The 14,452-nt window shown below is 43.8% G+C and overlaps 1 protein-coding gene across 21 annotated transcripts in view; it reads right to left on the reverse strand.

The window, feature by feature from the left end:
- PLEKHA6 (pleckstrin homology domain containing A6) overlaps nucleotides 1–14,452 on the reverse strand; it is a 198,062-nt gene that overhangs the window by 134,589 nt on the left and 49,021 nt on the right. The window contains exon 1 of one of the 21 annotated variants that reach the window (XM_053393231.1): nucleotides 4,824–4,848. The exons of the other annotated variants lie outside the window; for them this stretch is intronic. The gene's annotated coding sequence lies outside the window, so the exon portion shown is untranslated. Of the gene's footprint in view, nucleotides 1–4,823; nucleotides 4,849–14,452 lie in introns of those variants that run through there. 21 annotated transcript variants of the gene reach the window in all.

Genomic DNA, 14,452 nt, shown 5'->3' on the forward strand with positions numbered 1-14,452 from the left:
ATCTGGAGGGCACCATATTGCCTATCCCTGATGCAGGACTGCAGTCAAATAGCTTTAAACATTTCAGTTTAAAGGGCTTCATACTCTCTGCAAAAGAAATAACAGAGGAGATCAAGGGTGCCATAAGTGATTCAACATAGTTTATTAATTTGTTTGTAAGGCTCCCATGAAAGTGTAAATGGTTTTATAATGGGCTTTTACACAACTATATATTAATTTTTATTTTTTCCATGAGAGCAGCGTGTGTTAATTTAGCTTAGCCAACCAAAGAAATTGGAAAGAGAAGCAGATTTAAAAAGACCCTCTTGACTAATATAGAAGATACTACAACCCGCATTTGGGCATCCAGTTGCTATAGGCAAAGCGCTGTAGGCCTTATTCCAAATTGTACCAGTACCAGCCATGTGATAAAGATGAATACAGGGACTGAAAACCAAATAGAAATGGGCAGAAGGCAGGTGCTAACACTTACCTCACTGCAGGGCCAGATTGTACGGATTGTAGACTCTCTATGAAGTTGCTGCCATTCCACAGTGAGCCTGTAAGCAGATACTAAGCTGCAGACAGTCTGATGAATCTGTCCCAGTTGTACAACTATGGTTGCAATTTAACAACCACACCTGTTTGGTGACTTTTGAAAGTATGAGGCAAAATCTGGGTTAAGTACACAGGAGGTATTTCCACTCTGGAATGTACACGCAGGAGATGGCTAAGGTTATTGGCCAAGGCAGGCGGCAGCATTTCACCACGCCAGCATTACAAGGATCCCTATTTACTTCCTACAAGGGAAACTTACTCAGCAAAAGAAATAGTCTCAGCGCCTCACAGAGAACAGAGCTTGGCTCTCCCTGCCTAGCCTTTGGCACAGGGCACAGGCTTAATGTGCTTGGCAGGATCTTCCCCTGTTGTTTTTGGAAGGGCTTCATTCACCTGCTCCCCAAATTGGGAATAGCTGCACAGCAGGTTTGCAGGGTAGAAGGATTTGCATGGGGCTGGGCAAGCAATTGAAGGGGTTCAAAAGGTAAGGGGTAAGAAGCTCTTGGAGTGTTATGCTGGCAGGAAGTTCATCAGTTGGCTTAAAGCAAACTGGCACTTCTATTTGTCTCTAGAGGTCTCTGTATACCCATTAAAATAGCCATAGCAGTAATCCAGGTTGAATGACTTATAGAATCACTGTCTGGTACCCAGGCAAAAGTCATACTTGCCACTTGCGCTGCACCATTGTTGGGTGAACAGAAAAGCTCAGGGAGAATGAATGTGCAATCCCACCATTAGTGAGTGGCACATAAACTCTCATTCTTAAGCTTTTGAACCTTCCTGGGTCATGGAAGTAGAGCCAGAAGGCCTTTGGTTGGTTTTGCAATGAATCTGGGGGGCTCAGATGAAAGAAGATGCTTCACCCAAGCTCTTATTTCAAGAGATGAGTCAATAGTAATTTACCTGGCAACTTGTTGATGCTCAAATGTTTTGTGTCTTTTGTCTGTGAGGTAGGGGATAATGCACACACACGAGTAAAAGGGTAATTAGGGTAATATTTTAAGGCAGAAGTCCAGGGCACTACTCAGCAGAATGAGCAGCAAGGTCCCCAGATGTACCAAACCTGGCTTCCACATTCCCAAGTAAAGCAATAAACATCACCATCTAAAGAGGAGTTTCCAGATAGACTGTTAAGATCAATCTAGATTTACCTAACTGCAGGACTGGCACATGTGAGTACACACATTTGCGCACATGCACAAATGCACACACACACACACACACACACATTCATGTATGTCTCTTGATTCCCTTTTTAAAAAAAGAGGCCTAAGGAACACAGGTCTCTCCTAAGCCACCTGGGTGTTTATATCTATCTTATCTCACTGAAAATGAAATATCTGAGGAAGAGCCAGAGAGATGTGCAGATCCTTAATTAACTGCAGAGCCTGCTTTTTTTACTTCAGTGAAGGATGCAGTATATCCTGTTTGGATCTATGGGGCTGCAGGCTCCTTGCAAGCTCCTCCTTGCACTTTCCTACCTACTGGAGGGCAGCAGGTGTTTTTGCCAGTCTGCTTTGTTCGCTGGCATGTTAAATTCCTGCTACTTGCTGTTCTTTCTGGTATGTCAAAAAGAGTTCTCTCTTTGGCATATTCAGATCTTGCTGTCACTCAAGCCTAGAGGCGAATCTCCATAATTCTGGCAGTGCCCTCAGACCATCAGGAATGCCATTGAACCAATAATCCCTGATGACTTAACCCCTCGGATTCATACCTTGGAAGCACAAATCTGACTTTGGAATTTCAACTGTTTTCAGGGATGTTGCAGTTCCACCATGCGACATTGACGCCAAGGACTCCACAGCAATGTGTCAATTCCACTGCTTTTACCTTGAGACATTCAATATTTGAGTCCTTTTGTTGACAAGTCAAAGCACAAGGGCCTGGACTGCACACAATTGCTTGGAAGACCCAGGAGCCGTTTAAAGAAAAACAACTTCTCCAGAACTCATGGAAAACAAAAAACTTGAAGCCATGGCTACGTATTGCCCAAAGGAGCAGCCCTTTCTAGTATTAGCATATAAACACCCATAGACACATCTCCATTTCCAAATGTCTCTGGCACATGTCTTTCCCCTACAGTGCCTTTGGGTAGATCCACACCATATATTTAAAGCACGTTCAATGCACATTTAAAGAAAATGACTACCCCCCAAAGAATTCTGGAGTGGCATTCATCTAAGAAGCCCCATCAGCAGAAACCCTGTGCAAGGACTTTTTCTTTTGCAAAGAAGCTCCCCACCTCCAAAACTGGCTAGGGGGGGCAGAAGAACCCCCAGGACAGTGCATGCACTGTGATCTCATATTACTTCTCAACCCAGCCAGGAAAAGCTGCTTTTTTAAGTGAACGAAGAACCATAATGCAAAATTACAAATATGCCACAATAGATCACATGGTCCACTGGAGGGCAGGGACTGGCAAGTCATCAAAAGTGCTGGGATCCAGCCCTTGGCTATAGGAGAGGCCATCCTGCTTATCACTAGGAAAACCATCTACTGTACTGTGTCTGCCAGGTTGATATTGCATATTCCTATTTTGGGGCTTGTTAGCTACCTGAGCTCTGCAATTTGCACAGCTCTCCAATTATGAACATTTACTCTCTATAAACAAGCAAGTATGTTTCTTTTTCATCTTATAGAAATAAACTATTTTGCCCAGTAACAACCAGCACTGAAACAAAAACAAAACATCAAGATAGATGATGATGATGATGATGATAGATAGATAGATAGATATACATATACATACACACACACACATTGTACACAGCATATTCTCATAGTTTTACCATTCTCTTAAATTGTAAATTAACATATTTTATTTTGACAGATTATCCAAGAAATATGCATTGTCCTATATGAAATATGTAAAGCATTAGAGGGAACTTTGCTTTAAACTGGTGCTTTAAATGGGCCTTATTTCTTCTGTAATTTCAGTTGTTAATTTAAATACCCCTGATTTCAATCAAACCACCTATGAATGAAGTATCTAGTGGCTGCAGAAATCCAGCCAGATGGGCGGGGTATAAATAAAAATTCTAATGCCCAAAGCATTTGAATGGAAATATTATGAAGAATAATTGTTATATGCAATGGAAGTAATTTTTATGGGAATACTCATAAGTATATTGCAAGACAAAAGCCTTTACTCTGATGCATTTGAACATTCTTCCATCAGTAGTTCTAAAGGGGAGATTCCCCCCCCCCAAATAAAATCCACCTTTCCCCCCAGAGTTCTCAGCATTATGATCATTATGATATAGATGTTGTTTTTATTGTACCACAAATACTATTACCAGTACCACTTGCAACATATTTAAATACCTACTAGTGTTGCTTCCAATACTGCCAAAATATCTGCTGTTGTCAATGTAAATGGCCCTGTGAATCTGAAAAGGTAGAACTGATAACTCATGTTCTTACGCAATGCTCTTTTTATCATGATACATATAACATTTTTACTGAACGCTTTTTAAGGAAATTCCCAGAGCCAGTGTGGTGTAGTGGTTAAGAGCGGTAGTCACGTAATCCAGGGAACCGGGTTCGTGTCTCCGCTCCTCCACATGCAGCTGCTGGGTGACCTTGGGCCAGTCACATTTCTTTGAAGTCTCTCAGCCCCACTTACCTCACAGAGTGTTTGTTGTGGGGGAGGAAGGGAAAGGAGATTGTTAGCCGCTTTGAGACTCCTGAAGGGGAGTGAAAGGCGGGATATCAAATCCAAACTCTTCTTCTTCTTCTTCTTCCCAGGAGGATCATGTGCATTTCATGCTTTTTTTATTCCTTCCTGATCAGAATGCATTCATCTCTTCCAGGCTAGCTACATATTGCGCTGCTTCATGTAAAATTCACCAGGGACTAATTTTAGTAAACTCATAATTTCATTTTCTATGCCTGGCATTCTATTGCATGACACAGATACTTGTAATTTTTATAGTTGCGTTTTTTATTTTCTTTCATCTGCTATTATTTTCTATATTTGTACAAACTTCCTTTTTGAATACTGGTAATTGACCATAATAATGAGATTGGTGGATGGATGGACTGATTGCAAGACACAACAACTCACCAGATTTACATTTTTAGAAAAAGACATCAGAGTGCTGGGGAAAAAATACAAACATACTAATTTTAGCACGCTCAGGGAATTACACATCTACATGTGCAATCTAAATAGAATACTATTTTCAGGAACTGAAAAGTGGGATGTGAGAACGCAGTCCTGCCAACCAGACAGCAGCCTGTCACATCACTGAGACATTCCTAGAGGACAAACACAATATGCTCACCTGAAAGTCAACTGAAGGCTGTCTGTCTCTGCCAGTTCCTAACAAGACTGACCAATGCTTATTAATATGCTAGTTGGGTGTGGGATGATCAACAGCTCTTATCTGTTTCTCCCTCCTGAGAAAAGAAGCTGGGGAAGGAACGTGCCTGTCAAAGGTTCCCCTCTACCCCCAAGGCCACAGTCCTGGCATGCAAGGTCTTGCCCTTCTGACCTGAGATTTCAGGCACAACGAGGAACAGGCTGTTTAATTCCATCTCGGCTATTCTGTCTGGGAAAGAAGAATTTATTGCCTTGTGGTTTGGAGACCTTGATTCCTTCCTATGGAGAAGGAATCTGCTCACTGGCAAATTGTGGTCTCTCCCACCAGACAGGCAGGATCTGCCAACCTATTTGGCACATTAGGCATTTTGAAAAAGTGCCATGGGCATCACCCCATCTGGTTTCTTCTCACCCCACTCTCTCAGATTCCTCTCCTTCCCAAGAAAGAAAGGATACACACGAAGGGCTTATCCACCTTTCTTCTGCTCTTCCAGGCAATTTAAAGCTCCATGTCTGAGTGCCCTTGTTTGCTCCGGAACTTTCCCCACAATAACTGCTCTTTAAAGTTCAACTGGAGCAAACGTCAATCTGCAGAAAAGCTGAATTGATGTTTGCTCCGATTCAGCTTTAAAGAGGGAGTTCTTGTGGAAAAAGCTCAGAGGTGGGGATGCTCAGACATGGAGCATTAAAGCACAGACCTCTGCCCTGGAAAGAGCAGGATAATCCCATACATATATTTTACCCAGACCACCATGGAAAAGCAAAGATTCTGTAGAATTAAAATGGATCTTCTTGAATTTGCATTATTTTGCATCGGATCCTCCAATATCAGCATCAAATTAAAGCTCACATTGGTAGACTGCACAGAAAAAAAATAGTCAATCTGGTGCCTGCCAGATTGACTTATGGCACAAATCCCCATGGATATTCATGATTTTTCTATAGGGTGGTAGCAAAACCAGCAGCAAATCACAGAACACAATTGTAGTCACAGAAGTGACCTATGATTTGATAGTGGTTTTGAGAGAATCCCTTGTGGGGGAGGGAAAGATCCACGCTACCAATCATGTTTTTGTGCCATGGCAGTGATAGGCAGCACCAGATCCATGAGTTTTACAGTCAGTTGAGACAGTCCATGGGAGGAAATGTACAGTTGTACAGTGCGGTAAATGTATAGTGAAAATGTACAGTTTTACTAGATCTCAAGTGTTTGTGTGTGTGTGCATACACTTTCTATCTGACTCCAATCCCTCTTTCTGCCCTCTGATTCATGCACCCCACTTAATCTCCATTTGCTTTCCCCCCAACAGTCTCCCAAATTGCCCCTTTTCCCTCCTGCCTGCTCAGGAACTCAGCTTTCTGTTTAGCTAGCAAATTAAGTCAGGTGCCGATTTAACTATTAAAAATCACATGGAGCTGAAAGAGGAAGTGGGAAAGAGAGTCATTATTCCAGCTTTCGCTTCTTTTTGCTTTTCAGACAGTGGGAAGGAATACAACCACCCCACACAAGGAAGTGTTGAAGGCACCAGGGGAAGTCCTCAAAGGCACCACTTTGCCCAAACATACCACACTGCTGATCCCAGAACTAAATGCTGAGCTGCCCATTGTCATGGGCAGCACAGACACAGAAATGAGCCACAGTGTAATGACCTATGATTAACTTGTGCTTCTCTACACCTGACACTTGGTTATTCATGCTGAGCTGAGCTCCTTGAGGAAAGGTGGGATATAAACATCATCATCATCATCAATTTTTCATTATACCCCGCCCTTCCCAGTTTAAAAACCAGGCTCAGGGCGGCTAACAGCAAATATAAAACATTGATTAAAATGCAACTTAAAAACAGCATAAAATACAACATAAAATGCAGCATCAATATCAATAAAATTCTAAAATTCAGGGGTCATTTTGAGAGAGAGGAAAAAAAAACCCAGTCAGTAGACATCAAATGACTGCCAGGGCTAACTGGTCAAGTTGGTCCTACTGGGGCCAGCAAGGAAACCAGGGAAGAATTTAAATGTGGGGTCCCAGAAAGCGTTTCTTCATAGAAGAGGAAAGGGAAAGGGGAATAGAGGATCAGGCTAATTCAAATTGAAGTCCAGATGGAATAGCTCTGTCTTCCAGGCCCTATGGAAGGAGATCAAGTCCTACTGAGCCCTAGTCTCGTGGGGCAGAGCATTCCACCAGGTCGGAGCTGTCACTGAAAAAGCCCTGGCCCTGGTGGAGGATAGTCTGGGTTCCTTAGGGCCCGGGACCTTCAAGCTATTTTTATTCATGGACCTTAGGATCCTCTGCGGGACATACCAGGAGAGGCAATCCCATAAGTACGAGGGTCCTAGGCCGCATAGGGCTTTAAAGGTCAAAACCAGCACATTAAACCTGACCCTATACTCTACTGGGAGCCAGTGCAGCTGGTAGAGCACTGGGTGAATATGCTCCTATGGCAAGGACCCCGTGAAGAGCCTCGCTGCAGCATTCTGCACCCGCTGGAGTTTCTGGGACAGTTTCAAGGGCAGCCCCATGTGGAGCGAGTTACAGTAGGCAAGCCTGGAGGTGACCGTTGCATGGATCACTGTGGCCAGGCAGGGCAGGAAAGGTAAGGGACCAATCATATATAAAGAAAATAAAAAGCAGTCTTCTTGAAGGAGGGGTGTGATTTAGGACAAAGAAAGGGTGGGATCTCTGGTAGATCTGAGATTCACAGCTGGGCTGGGGGAGCCCACAGCTAGACAAAAAAGGAACAGGAGTTGTCAAAGGTTTGAGAGAGGCTTCCAGTCAAGACGCCAAGCCATTGGCAAAGCTGTGCCATGGCTGGCTCTCCTGACCGCATTCTTGGTCCCTCGTGCTGATGAGCTGTAAAAAATTCATTACCCTCCCATCCCAACAGTTGCTTGTTGTTTCCAAATAAGACAATCTATCCGATTCAGAAAAACACCAAAGCAAACAATTTGTCTCATAAAAAGCTGGCAGAGGATTCCTGTTGACAAGAGGGGAAAACGGGAGGGGAAAGGCGAGGAGAAGGAGGAGGGGAAGCAGAAGAGACGGCTGCTTTAGTTTGCAAAATGGAATCGCTCATCACGGCTGCTCAGCCAACCTGAAAGAATACACAACGCTGCTCAAAAGAACAGGAGCCAAACACGAGGAACCTGAACTGCCGCGAAGGCTTTTCCCCTCCCTGTTTTGTTTATTATGCAACAACTCTTCCAAGGCCCAGGACCCTGGATATTTTGACTCTCAACGTCTGATGCTTTGAAACAATGGATAAACTCAGCAGATGCCACATTTACACACACACACACACACACACAGCCAAGCAGGCGAGGAACCTACCAAAACAGAACTACAGAATAGGGTTGCCATATTTCAAAAACTGTGCTGAGGCTTAATTCTCACATATGGTAAATGAGGTACTAGGTTTCCCTGAACACTTCTGTAATTGGATCTTTGTCCATCAAGTTCAATATTGTCTGCACTGACTGGCAGCACCTCTCCAGGATTTCACACAAGGTTCTCTCCCAACTTTACCTGGAGATGCTAGAGACTGAACTGGTGACTAGCACTGAGCTACAACCCTTCTCCTCAAATTTAAACTTTAAGGTTTATGGAGATGAAATGGGTACTTTTGTAATGTTGGAACAGCAAGTTCAATGATAATGTCCAACCTTACTCTGCTTTCAACCTGCTGTAACAGTATTTCTTTACGCTCTTTATCTTTGGTTTATTTTGTAAATAAATAAATGAGGGATTTAAGACCTTCATGTAGAAGACTTGAAAACTAAAGCATCATTTCACATGATCAACACACTACAAGCCAGGTGTATTTCAATGCAGATCTTTGGCAACAAGGATCTAAACATGCATTTCATGACACCAAACATTTTCACTGGGCCTGCACATCTGTTGTAACGTCACTGCAATGCTAAGGTAACCTGGCTTTGTAGTTTTGTTTCAGTGTAGCAAGTAGACACATCAACCGTGAGGGGCCATTAAGGACAGCTGCCTAGAAGCCACCCAAATTTACCTGGCGTTCTATCAAATTAAGTTGTCCTGTTACTTGCAAGGACTTCCACCTGTACAATAGGACTTCCTCTTTCCACACATTCCCATGCACACACGCACCCCAACCCTTTGGTCAAACCCAACCCTTTGGGCAAACCGGTGTGTGCGTGAAGGGGTGCATGAAGAGAGCAAATTGCATTGCACAGCGACCTCTAAATCACCCAGGAGAGTCATGTTCTTGTGGCAGCAGATCAGGGACATAGAGCCCCTCTGACCTGCACATTTATGCATCTTTGAGCTTAGCACTCTCTAGAAGGGAACAGCAGCCTGAAGGCTCAGAAGAAGAAATATCTGCCTCCAAATGCCTCTCCCAGCCTAATAATAAAAAGGAGCCTATTATTAGATGTCAGGCACCCTCCTAACCTCTTCCCTAAAATAGCAGCTTGCAAAGGTCAGAAAGCAACCCCAAAAGAAATCCCCAAGGCATACAGATGGGATAAGCACACACAAAAGTTTTGAGGCAGACCACCATTTCATCTTGCCTTGTGTTTCGTGACCCCCTCCTCTTCCCTTTAAAGATGAATGTCTTCTTGTTGATGGAATCCATACGGGTAAACAGAGACCAAGAGTTAACAACCCACTGGGCTGCATTTGTCAGCAATGAATTTGTAGCCATTGCTACCGAGGTGTAATCCACTGAAGAATTTCTGGGATGGTTTGGGTAATGTTGGTTTAGGACAGCTCTGCTGTACAGGTCAAGGCCAGGGATCCACATGGCAAGGCAGGTGGGTGGGCTGCCTGGAGGATTGACAGGTGCACACCCATGGGTGGGATATGCCTCTCACCTTCTATCACCTCCCAGGCACGTCAACAGTGGCTGGTTCCCACGGGAACACAGCGCAGCAAAGGCAAGTTGCTTGTGCTTTGACTGACAGCAAGACATGTGGGCTGTGGCCATCCCTGAGCTACAGGTGTCTTTTGCAGAACTGCAGACTTTGGCTTGCCAAGAGACTGCAGGATGCAGCAACAGTGTCTGTGTTATTCCACACATCCCCAGAGGGTAAGAAGCTCCAGGTGCAGCATGCCTAAAATTAGTTGTGTTTGGATCAAAGCATTCTGGAGACACATATGGTGTCCTTGAAATATTTGCTTTATTTACAAATGTACAGGGAGAATGGAAGTGGAGACAAACAGGCATTCCTACAAGGCAAGAGGGAAGATCCCTGGGAAATGGACTTGGGCAGTCTCCAGGCTTCAGCCTTTCCTCCCTCCTTTCAGCTAACAGCTGCCAAATTCTCAGTTCTCTTTCTTTTCCATATTAAAATCCCAAACTACCTCTCTTCATTTTCCTCAGCCTCCCCCTCTCCCTCTCCCCCCCCCCCCACACCTGCCCCCACTTTTTACTTGCAAGACCCAGTAGGTATTTTGGTGGTGGATTCTATTTCCTTGGAGGTTTTTGAGCAAAGGTTGGATGGCCATCTGTCATGGATGCTTTAGTTGAGATTCCTGCATTGCAGGGGATTGGACTACATAACTCTCAGAGTTCCTTCCAACTGTGGAAGTAAGGAACTTTCTCCCTCTTTAGCCCAGGCTGGCAGTTGGCATGGTTAGGAAGGAGAACTATTTGCTGCTTCCCCTCGTGCAGCTAAAAGTCTTGGACAGGTCCTCCTGAGCAAGAATGAGGCAAAGTCCCGCGCCTTAGAACCTGGAACTAAGAGCTAGAAAAGCAAGTAATTCCTGTTTCAACTTGAGGTTTAAATTTACTTGCAGATGTGCCTTCCCAACATCTCCTGTGTGCATACAACATGGTCCTTTATAATAATCTCATCCCTATTACATCTTATCTTCAAGTTCCTCGCTATGATTAGCATTCCACAAACATAATTAGTGGTATGGCCTCTGTGGCAGAAGGAAAATCCACACAAATCCATTTTCCGTAATTTAATTTTTAGAGCCTTTCTGTTTCATTTATTTTTAGAACAATGAACAGCCAATTCGTTATTCATATGTTGTGGGAAATCAAGACACCTTCCCCCATAAAAGAAGCACTTCTGTTGCAGGGATATACTAGCTAACTGTGTCTTATTAGCCGCCATTCGCCTACAAGAGCACCCTCCCACTCCTGCAGAGGATAAAGAAAGCCTGGCCACCCATCTGCAGGTTCAAGGACTAGCTTTAAAGCTAAGCAGGAAGTAGGCTGAATGTTGCAATGAGGCATGGCATTTAAAAAACTTGGATTCGGCCAATGCATCTTTGTGACATTTGTAGGTTGGGGTGGGGTGCTTTAGTGGCCCTTGACATTTGGAACAGTCAACTAGGAACTTCCTGCACACCCACCCCCAAAACTCCGATTCCTCTCTGACCGGACACAGCTTTGGGTAGCTGGGCTCTGATAGCTCCTAAACAAGATGATCTTCCTGGCAGAATGTACAAGAGGCAAGACCTTGGAATCTAGGCATGGCCTGGAAGAAAAGCAGTCCCTGCTGCCAGCAGGAAGTGAAAGAAAGTATTGATGGAGGAGGTTGGCACTTCGCCCAGCCTGCACCAGTGAGAATTGGATGGACAAATGGAATAATTGAGCAGTTATGGTACTAGAGCCGCTTCATTCATATATATTTGCATACTGCCACACACAAAACATTTTGATGCTGGTTTAATATTGTGGTTTATTGACAATATATGGTTGTTAATACACTAAGAGAAAAGGGTTGCTGCAGTCTGATACAATCCACTGATGAAAATGTGGGAGAAGGAAGGAGGAAACTGAACGGGGTAAGCAAGGCCAGGGTTTGCCATGGCTTCTGCATTTAATCAGAGAACCCATGGTTTGTGATCACTCCTGAATCAGGATGTGGGCCCAGTGTGGATGTTAGCTTATGGACATGAGCAGTCAGGAGCCTTGGACCCCTGGACTCTCTCTCGCCTCCCCATCTCCAGGACAGTATGATCCTGGCTTGCTTAAACAAACCATAGACTAACCAAAGTATGTAATAAGAAGCTTCCTTTAAACAGGAACTGAAAGTATCCAATCTTCTCATCACAGCTGCGCCAGAGGAGAAGGATGAGCACATGGAGCCAAGGCACGCTGCTGCTCATGGACATAACGATATTATTTATGCACATAATCAGAGCAGCAGTATCTTTGTTCTTTAGTGCAAAGGTTTTAGGGATTGGTGTTTCTGATAGAAATCACATTGCCTGTCACCAATTATTGTCCCTAATGCAGGATCCAGGAATACACTTGATTCAGCTGCAGCCTATCCTGCCTCCCTGCTGAATATATGCGGACAGTGCAAGGCTTTGTAAAACAAACAAACAAACAAAGCTACATGAAAAAAAATTAATTGTCACAGCTTTTTCTAATGTATACTTAAAACATCTTAGGGGCTGAGCTGCAGCCATTCTGATGTTGTTGTACTACAATGCCCATCTTCTCTATCGCCAATGACTGATGGGAGTCGGAACCCAACAACATTTGGAGGACCATGGCTTCCTTAACCCTAAAATAAAAATGTAATGCATAAAGTAGCCCCTAGAAAGCAGTGGACTCTGCCTAAGGTTTTTCCATTTGTCAGTATAATATTTCTACTTTCAACACACAGTGTCCTGGCCCTATTGTCTCCACCATGTTCCTCCTCTTTTTTTGTGGGGAGGAAAATTTTGGAATGGAATATTTGAACAACATTACATATGGCATATGCTGGCATATCCCTGGTTCTATGCAATCCCAGCACAAGTGTTTCATTGGAGGAGGGTGCCACCCATTTACTGTGCCAACTTGAAATGACAACAGTGCCCCATCACCAATCAGTGCTACAATAGAAAACATTCAAACAAGAAAATACACCCAGCTGGCAGCAACTCTCACTGTTTGGCAGGAGAACAGTAAAGAGGTGCCATTTATGGGAGGCAGAGTGCTCTCTTAATAACAGCAATAAAGGAAGGCACTTATATAGCACTTTACATGTTCACAGTGCTGAAAAAACATTAATTTCGTGCAGCACAGAGTTAATTAACACAGTCTCTCTTTGCCACAGAAAGAGGGGGACAGTCATTTGGCATTCTGATGAGAGCACCAAGTACTAACGGTCTTCATGAGCCCCAGCCTGCTCCACTAATCACTGTCTCCATTTCACAAGCAATGGTTGTGCTTAATACTATTTGAGACACACCAGCATTGCAACTGTATTGTGCATAAAAGCCATTTGTTTGACAAAGCCTATGGAACTGAGAGTTGTAATAAAAACCATCTAGTGTTGTAAACAAGGACTAATATTATCGCCATCTATCCATGAAGACATCCAACAGCTTCCTCTGTTCCTGTTTTCAGACAGGTGTTGGGGAAAAAATTATTGTCCTGGAAGGCATTTTATAACGGATTTCTGTTGTTTTAAACGTTGGTTTCCAGTTCAAACGCTGCTGGGATTTTATATTTGTTTTATATTTGATCTATTTTAAGCTTTTTTTATTGTTATATTTTGGTTTGCTTTTGCAAACCATTTTGAAAAACTATTTTTAAAAAGCAGGATATGATTAATCCAAAGTAACTAAATATGTAAATACATTTGGCTACCTGGATTTCCAAAACTTTCAAAATCTTATCTACAGCCCACCTCCCAAAAAAGCATGCACCCCCCAGCAACCAGTTTGAGGAAAGAGGCTCTGGGGTAGGGGTCCCCAACTTTTTTTTATCTGAGAGCACATTCAGAAATCTGAGAAACTGTCATGGGCACCACAATGAAATGGTTGCCATGGGGGGACTGCGTAGTCACAAGGACTGCTGGGGGGGGCTGCAAAAGCAATGAAGAACAAATAACATGAGTACAACCCCCAACCCCCAAGAAGCAGGCAGAACACTTTAAAAAAACAACCCGGAACAAATATGCAAGACACACACCCAAAACCAAAACCCACGGACAAAGGAAACACCCCTACAAAAAACCTCAAGCAAAACACAAACCTAACCCCCTCCCCCAAACAAGCAAATTAAAAAAAAAACCCAGGCCAAAATAAACTGGCAAAGCACCCACTCCCCCAAATGTCTCTACAGGTGATACACACAGCCCAACTCACCTGCTCGCAAAATCACCCCAAAACAAACAGACGTTTTCACCCCAAAACACACAAAATACATACACGCACCAAACAAAACACACTACCCAACTCTCCCAAGAACACACAAGAGACAGGCAAAGCACCCCCTGGACACCGCCTGCTAGTCCATCCCCCAAGCATCTCATGGTGGGTCCATCCTGAAGAGTTTTCCAGGGGAGGCTGGAAGGCAAAGCCCTGGCTGCCAGCTGCCCCACCCTCTTCCTTTCCTTTCCCAATTCACTGTCTTACTAGCCCAGCCTCAAGCTAAGCTAAAAGAAAAAGTGAGGGTGAATAGGAAAATGTGCTGTAAAAAAACTCCAAACATTAAAATCAGCAGGGACAGAGGGCCTCTCAGCTGGTAGCTAAGAAGGTACACCAAAATTGTGGCCCCATTTTGATATATTCAGATGCATGGCTTTTATATTTGGGGATGCACATGGCAGTGCCAGTGTATTTTTCATTCCGGTATAAATCTGATCCCCCAACTGCTTCCTAAG

This window comes from Podarcis raffonei, chromosome 6 (genome assembly GCF_027172205.1).
Source record: "Podarcis raffonei isolate rPodRaf1 chromosome 6, rPodRaf1.pri, whole genome shotgun sequence".
Lineage (NCBI taxonomy): Eukaryota > Metazoa > Chordata > Lepidosauria > Squamata > Lacertidae > Podarcis > Podarcis raffonei.